The sequence below is a fragment of the Ursus maritimus genome, unplaced genomic scaffold, assembly GCF_017311325.1.
Source record: "Ursus maritimus isolate PB19 unplaced genomic scaffold, ASM1731132v1 scaffold_2, whole genome shotgun sequence".
Lineage (NCBI taxonomy): Eukaryota > Metazoa > Chordata > Mammalia > Carnivora > Ursidae > Ursus > Ursus maritimus.
The window spans coordinates 22,710,020-22,718,353 of record NW_024424452.1 but is presented as its reverse complement, the minus strand read 5'-3'; the positions used below and the strand labels follow the sequence as shown (position 1 = coordinate 22,718,353).

The following is an 8,334-nucleotide window of genomic DNA, read 5'->3' as shown; positions in this document are numbered from 1 at the left end:
AGCTTCTAGTTCTGTTGATCTGCTCTACTGTGCTCCTGGTTTCTAATTCATTGATCTCTGCTCTAATCTTGATCAACTACCTTCTCGTGCGTGGGTTAGGCCTGTTCTTCTGTTGCTGTTCCAGCTTCTTGAGGTGAGAATATAAAAACTGCATTTTAGATTTTTCTAATCTTTTGAGTGAGGCTTGGATGGCTATGTATTTTTCCCCTTAGGACTGCCTTTGCAGTGTCCCATAGGTTTTGGACCGATATGTTTACGTTCTCATTGGTTTCCATGAATTGCTTAAGCTCATCTTTAATTACCTGGTTTACCCAATCATTCTTAAGCAGGATGGTTCTTAGTTTCCAAGTGTTTGAGTTTTTTCCAAATTGTTCCTTGTGATTGAGTTCCAGTTTCAAAGTATTGTGGTCTGAGAATATGCAGGGAATAATCTCAGTCTTTCGGTATCGGTTGAGACCTGTTTTGTGACCCAGTATATGGTCTACTCTGGAGAACGTTCCATGTGCATTCGAAAAGAATGAGTATTCTGTTGTTCTGGGGTGTAGTGTTCTGTATATATCCATAAGGTCCATCTGGTCTAGTATGTCATTCAAAGCTCTTGTTTCTTTGTTAATTTTCTGCTTAGGTGATCTTTCTATTGCTGAGAGCAGAGTGTTGAGGTCCCCTACTATTTTTTTTATTTTAATGTTTTTTTATTATATTATGTTAGTCACCATACAGTACATCCCTGGTTTCCGATGTACCGCTTGATGCTTCATTAGTTGCGTAAAACACCCAGTGCACCATGCAACACGTGCCCTCCTCACTACCCATCACCAGTCCATCCATTCCCCCACCCCCCTCCCCTCTGTAGCCCTCAGTTTGTTTCTGAGTCCATAGTCTCTCATGCTTCATTTCCCCTTCTGATTACCCCCCTTCTTCTTCCCTTTCTTCTCCCACTGATATTCCTACTTCGTATGTTCCATAAATGAGTGAAACCATATGATAATTGTCTTTCTCTGCTTGACTTATTTCACTTAGCATTATCTCCTCCAGTCTCTTTATTCTCATTAAGAGTTGGCTTGTGTAATTAGCTGGTCCCCTGTTGGGTCATAGATATTTATAATTGTTAGATCGTCTTAGTTGGATACACCCTTCAAAAATAATATAGTATCCTTCTGCATCTCTGACTACAGTCTTCAGCTTAAAATCTACTTTGTCTGATATGAGAATTGCTACCCCAGATTTCTTTTGAGGTCCATTGGCATGAAAAATGGTTCTCCATCCCTTCACTTTCAGTCTGGATGTATCTTTAGGTTCAAAATGAGTCTCTTGTAGACAGTGAACGGATGGGTCCTTTTTTTTTTATCCAATCTGCAACCGTGTGGAATTTTATGGGAGCATTTAGGCCATTTACATTGAGACTGAATATTGAGAGATATGATTTTAATGATGTCATGTTGCATGTAACGTCTTTGTTTCTAAGATGGTTACTTTCTGTTCTGTATTCACTCTTGGGGCCTTTTTACTTTTATAGAACCCCCCTTAATATCTCCTGTAGGGCTGGTTTCGTGGTTACAAAATTGGTCAGTGACTGGCGATTCTGGAAGGTCTTTATCTCTCCATCAATTCTGAATGACAGCCTTGCTGGATAAAGGATCGTTGGCTGCATGTTCTTCTCACTTAGTGCTCTGAATATGTCTTGCCAGCTTTTTCTGGCTTGCCAGGTCTCTGTAGACAGGTCTGATGTTATTCTGATACTCCTCCCTCTATAGGTGAGGATTCTCTTCCCCTGGCCACTTTCAAGATTGTATCCTTGGATCTAATATTTGCAAATTGTACTATTATGTGACGTGGTGTTGGTCTGTTCTCATTGATCTTGGGAGGGGTTCTCTCTGCCTCCTGTACATGAATGCTTGTTTCCTTTGCCAGATTAGGGGAGATCTCAGCTACAATTTGTTCAAATATCTCTTCTGGACCTCTCTCTTTGTCTACTCCTTGGGGATCCCAATGATTCTGACATTGGAACATTTCATTGAGTCAGTAATCTCCCGTAATCTACTTTCTTGAGATTGGATTTTTTGAGCCAAGTTCCCATTTTTCCCTTCTTTTCTATCATCCCATCTTCCAACTCACTAATTTCTTCTTCTGCCTCATTTACCCTGACCGTCAGAGCATCCAGTTTAGACTGCATTTGATTCCTAGCATTTTTAATTTCTGCCAGATTCACTCTCATTTCCACCCTTAGAGATTTTGTATTCTCATTATATTTTTGTTAGTATTTTTTTCAAGCCTACACATCATCTTGACCATTGTTACTCTGAAGTCCCTTTCTGATAATTTGGTTATATCCGTATCCATCAGTTCTGTGGCAGAGACCATAGTCTCTGTCTCCTTTCTTTGCGGAGGATTTTTTCTCCTTGTCATTCTGATGAGGAGAGGTTGCGGGGTTGCCCAGAGCCCAAATTATTGACCAGGACCCAGGCAGTGTGCACTTGTTTTATAGGGACCTTAGGGATGTGGGCTTCTTGATTTTTCAGCCTGCCTTCTTGGGGAGGGGCCTGCCGCACTGACACTCAGGCAACCCTGTTTGGGTAGAGTTGCCCCATCCCCTGTGTGAGGGGTTGGGGATGGGTGCAATGGGAACCGGTATTTCTGGGCTTTTGTTCTCTGGCGGCTTTCCCTGGCAGTTTTCTGTGACTCTTCTGAGAATCAGAGCTGCAGTGGCTGTATCCTAGCCTCTGTCTCAGAACAGAAAGATCGCAGTTTGCTCTCCACTGAGCTCTCTTGGCCACTTTAACTCTGTTTCTGTCGGTGCTGCTAAAAACCCCGCAGCGTCCCGGGTTGTGTGCCCCACAGCCACTCTCCCAGTCCTCGCTCCCAGGGCCAGGACGTCTCTGTCCTTTGTGCTTCTAACACTGCCAGCCGCGCCAGTTCCCACGCGCGCTCCTGAGCTCCCTGTTTCTGTGTGGTTCGCATGCTCCGGAGTGCCGGTTTTCAGTCTGGTCGTGTGCACTCCCGAGCTCCTAGTTTCAGTCCAGTTCCACTGAGTGCTCCGGAGCTCCGGTTTTCAGTCTGGTCATGCGCGCGTGTGCGCTCCCGCACTCCCGGTCTCAGTCAGCTTTCTCGGAGGCTACTGGTCCAAGAATGCCCGTTCCCCAGTTCAGGTGGCTACTGCTTCCCAGCACCCAAGCACGGTGGCTCCCTCCCCCTTCCGTTTATCTTGCGATATCTGTGCGCAGATTCATGGCTCCCTGCTTCGTATCTCAATACTCAGTGCTGGAGATGTTCGTTTGTAGAGATCCAGATGTATCTACCTAATCTTGGGCTGATTTCGTGGGTGTTCGGGATGATCTGGTAGATATCCAGCTTGATTCAGGGGACCAGCTGAAAAAAGTCCCCTACTCCTCTGCCATCTTTTTTCTTCCCTCCTCTTTCTCAAATGCTTTTCCTGCATCTATTGAGAGGATCATTTGGTTCTCATCCTTTCTTTTATTAATGTGATGTATCAGGTTGATTGATTTGCGAAGACCTGCTGCATACCTGACCTGTCTTTCTTTACAGGTCAAGGACTTTTTTTTCCTTGCTGCTTTCAGGATTCTGTCCTTGTCCATGTATTTGTGAATTTGACTGTGATATGTCTTGGTGACGGCCATGTTTTGTTGAATTTAATGGTAGTTCTCTGTGCTTCTTGGATTTGACGTCTGGGTTCTTCCACAGATGAGGGAAGTGTTCAGCTATAATTTGCTTAAATTAACCTTCTGCCCCCTTTTCTATCTTTTCATCTTCTGGGACACCTATGATATGAATGTTATTCCATTTTCATAAGTCACTGAGTTCCTTAAGTCTACCTTCATGATCCATTACCTTTATTTCCCTCTTCTTTTCATTTTTTCATAATTTTATCTTCTATATCAGTGATTCATTCCTCCAATTCATCCATCCTTGTTGTGGTGGCATCCATTTGGGTTTGTATTTTTAATTTAGGCTTGCTGAGCTTTTAGCTCTTTTATCTCTGTAGTAAGGGGTTCTCTGGTGTCTTCTATGCTTTTTGAAAGCTCAGCTAGTATCCTTATAATTGCTGTTTTAAATTCTATTTCAGACTAATATATTACTTCCATCTGTACTGATTAAATCTCTAGCCATCATTCCTTCCTGGTCTTTCGTTAAGGGTGAATTTCTCCATCTTGTCATTTTGAAGGTCAGAAAGAAAGAAAGAAAGAAAGAAAGGAAAACAAAAGAAAAAAATGTTCAATTAAAAAATAAAGAAGCTAGGTATGTTTTAGTCTGCTCGTTAAGACAATCTTCAGAGAAAAAGAAAAAAATTAAAAAATAAAAATAATAAAATAAAATTTAAAAATTGACCTTTCCATATCTAAGCAAACAAAAAAACCCAGAAAACAGAAAAAAACAAAAGAAACTAGATCCTTTTCCCACAAAACTGAAGCTTTGCTGCACTCTATGATCAACAGACATGCTGCACAGGAATGGTTTGCACTAGTCTTCTGGGGGAGGGGCCTGCTGCTCCAGTTCTCTGGTGAATTTTTTAATAGTTTTTTTATTATATTATGTTAGTCACCATACAGTACATCCCTGGTTTCTGATGTAAAGTTAGATGATTCATTAGTTGCATATAACACCTAGTGCACCATGCAATACGTGCCCTCCTTACTACCCATCACCAGCCTATCCCATTCCCCCACCCCCTCCCCTCTGAGGCCCTCAGTTTGTTTCTCATAATCCATAGTCTCTCATGCTTCATTCCCCCTTCTGATTACCCCCCTTTCTTTATCCCTTTCTTCCCCTACCGATCTTCCTAGTTCTTATTTCCATAGATGAGAGAAATCATATGATAGTTGTCTTTCTCTGCTTGACTCATTTCACTTAGCATTATCTCCTCCAGTGCCGTCCATGTTGCAGCAAATGTTGAGAACTCGTTCTTTCTGATAGCTGAGTAATATTCCATTGTATATATGGACCACAACTTCTTTTTTTTATGTTTTTTTATTATATTATGTTACTCTCTATACAGTACATCCCTGGTTTCTGATGTAAAGTTCGATGAATCATTAGTTGAATTTAACACCCAGTGCACCATGCAATATGTGCCCTCCTTACTACAAATCACCAGTCTATCCCGTTCCCCCACCTCCCTCCCCTCTGAAGCCCTCAGTTTGTTTCTCATAGTCCATAGTCTCTCATGATTCCTTCCCCCTTCTGATTACCACCCCTTTCTTTTTTTTTTCTTTTTTTCTTTTTTTAATAACAATTTATTATATTATGTTAATCACCATACAGTACATCCCCAGTTTGATGTAAAGTTCCATGATTCATTACTTGCATATAACACCCAGTGCACCATGTAATACATGCCCTCGTAAATACCCATCACCAGCCTATCCCAGTCCCCCACCTCACTCCCCTCTGAAGCCCTCAGTTTGTTTCCCAGAGTCCATAGTCTCTCATGCTTCATTCCCCCTTCTGATTACCCCCCCATTCTTCTTCCCTTTCTTCTCCTACTGATCGCCCTACTTCTTTTTTTTTAATTTAATGTTTTTTATTATATTATGTTAGTCACCATACAGTACATCCCTGGTTTCTGATGTAAAGTTCAATGATTCATTAGTTACTTATAACACCCAGAGCACCATGCAATATGTGCCTTCCTTACCACCCATCACCACTCTATCCCATTCCCCAATCCCCCTTCCCTCTGAAGCCCTCAGTTTGTTTCTCATGGTCCATAGTCTCTCATGCTTCATTCCCCCTTCTGATTACCCCCCTTTTCTTTATCCCTTTCTTCCCCTACCGATCTTCCTAGTTCTTATGTTCCATAGATGAGAGAAACCATATGATAATTGTCTTTCTCTGCTTGACTTATTTCACTTAGCATTATCTCCTCCAGTGCCGTCCATGTTGCAGCAAATGTTGAGAAATCGTTCTTTCTGATAGCTGAGTAATATTCCATCGTATATATGGACCACATCTTCTTAATCCAGTCATCTGTTGAAGGGCATCTCGGCTCCTTCCACAATTTAGCTATTGTGGACAATGCTGCTATGAACATTGGGGTGCATATGGCCCTTCTCTTCACTACGTCTGTATCTTTGGGGTAAATACCCAGTAGTGCAATGGCTGGATCATAGGGTAGCTCAATTTTTAACTTTTTAAGGGACCTCCACACTGTTTTCCAGAGTGGCTGTACCAACTTGCATTCCCACCAACAATGTAGGAGGGATCCCCTTTCTCCACATCCTCTCCAACAATTGTTGTTTCTTGCCTTGTCTATTTTTGCCATTCTAACTGGCGTAAGGTGGTATCTCAGTGTGGTTTTGATTTGAATTTCCTTGATGGCTAATGATTTTGAACATTTTTTCATGTGTCTGTTAGCCATTTGTATGTCTTCATTGGAAAAGTGTCTGTTCATATCTTCTGCCCATTTTTTGATTTGTTTATTTGTTTCTCGTGTATTGAGTTTGAGAAGTTCTTTGTAGATCTTGGATACCAGTCCTTTATCTGTAGTGTCATTTGCAAATATATTCTCCCATTCCGTGGGCTGCCTCTTAGTTTTTCTGACTGTTTCCTTGGCTGTGCAGAAACTTTTAATCTTGATGAAGTCCCATAAATTCATTTTATCTTTTGTTTCTCTTGCCTTTGGAGATGTGTCATGAAAAAGGTTGCTTTGGCCGATGTCGTAGAGGTTGCTGCCTATGTTCTCCTCTAGAATTTTGATGGATTCCTGTCTCACATCGAGGTCTTTCATCCATTTGGAGTTTATTTTTGTGTATGGTGTGAGAGAGTGGTCAAGTTTCATTCTTTTGCATGTAGCTGTCCAATTTTCCCAGCACCATTTATTGAAGAGACTGTCTTTTTCCCACCGGATGTTTTTTCCTGCTTTATCAAATATTAGTTGCCCAAAGAGCCGAGGGTCCATTTCTGGGCTCTCTATTCTGTTCCATTGGTCTATGTGTCTGTTTTTGTGCCAGTACCATGCTGTCTTTGTGATCACAGCTTTGTAGTACAGCTCGAAATCCGGCATTGTGATGCCCCCAGCTTTGTTTTTCCTTTTCAACAGTTCCTTGGCGATTCGGGGCCTTTTCTGTTTCCATACAAATTTAAGGACTATTTGTTCCGGTATAGAAATCAACTGATTTCTGAGCATTGATTTTGTATCCCGCCACATTACTGAATTGCTCTATAACTTCTAATAGTTTGGGAGTGGATTCTTTTGGGTTTTCCATATAGAGTATCATGTCATCTGCGAAGAGAGACATTTTGACTTCTTCTTTGCTGATTTGAATACCTTTGATCCCTTTTTGTGGTCTGATTGCTGTTGCAAGGACTTCTAGTACTATTTTGAATAATAATGGCGAGAGTGGGCATCCTTGTCATGTTCCTGATCTTAAGGGAAAGGCTTCCAGCTTTTCCCCATTGAGAATGATATTTGCTGTAGGCTTTTCATAGATGGTTTTTATGAGATTGAGGAATGTACCCTCTATCCCTACACTCTGAAGGGTTTTAATTAGGAAAGGATGCTGTATTTTGTCAAATACTTTTTCTGCATCTATTGAGAGGATCATATGGTTCCTGAGTCTTTTCTTGTCGATATGATGTATCACGGTGATCGATTTGCAAATGTTGAACCACCCTTGCATCCCAGGGATGAATCCCACTTGATCATGATGGATAATCCTTTTAATGTACTGTTGGATTCTATTAGCCAGGATCTTGTTGAGAATTTTGGTGTCCACATTCATTAGGGAAATCGGTCTGTAATCCTCCTTTTCTTTCGGGTCTTTGCCTGGTTTGGGGATCAAGGTAATATTGGCCTCATAGAATGAGTTTGGTAGCTTCCTTCTGTTTCTATTTTTTGAAATAGCTTTAGGAGAATAGGTATTATTTCTTCTTTGAATGTTTGGTTGAATTCCCCAGGAAAACCTTCCGGGCCTGGAGTTTTGTTATTTGGAAGGCTGTTTATCACTGATTCAATCTCTTCATAATTAATTGGCCTGTTTAAAAAATCAATTTCTTCCTGTTTCAGTCTTGGTAGTTTATAGGTTTCCAGGAACGACTCCATCTCTTCCAGATTGCTTAGTTTATTGGCATAAAGCTGTTGATAAAAGTTTCTAATAATCCTTCCAATTTCATTGGTGTTGGTTGTGACCTCTCCTTTTTCATTCATAATTTTATTAATTTGGGTCCTTTCTCTATTCTTTTGGATAAGTCTTACCAGTGGTCTGTCAATTTTATTGATTCTCTCAAAGAACCAGCTTCTAGTTCTGTTATCTGCTCTACTGTACTCCTGGTTTCTAAATCATTGATCTCTGCTCTAATCTTGATCAACTGCTTTCTCGT

The 8,334-nt window shown here is 41.1% G+C and overlaps 1 protein-coding gene across 1 annotated transcript in view; it reads left to right on the top strand.

Annotated features, from left to right (window-relative positions):
- LOC103668882 (ATP-binding cassette sub-family A member 3-like) overlaps window positions 1–8,334 on the top strand; it is a 160,587-nt gene that overhangs the window by 82,982 nt on the left and 69,271 nt on the right. The gene's annotated exons all lie outside the window — the stretch shown is intronic.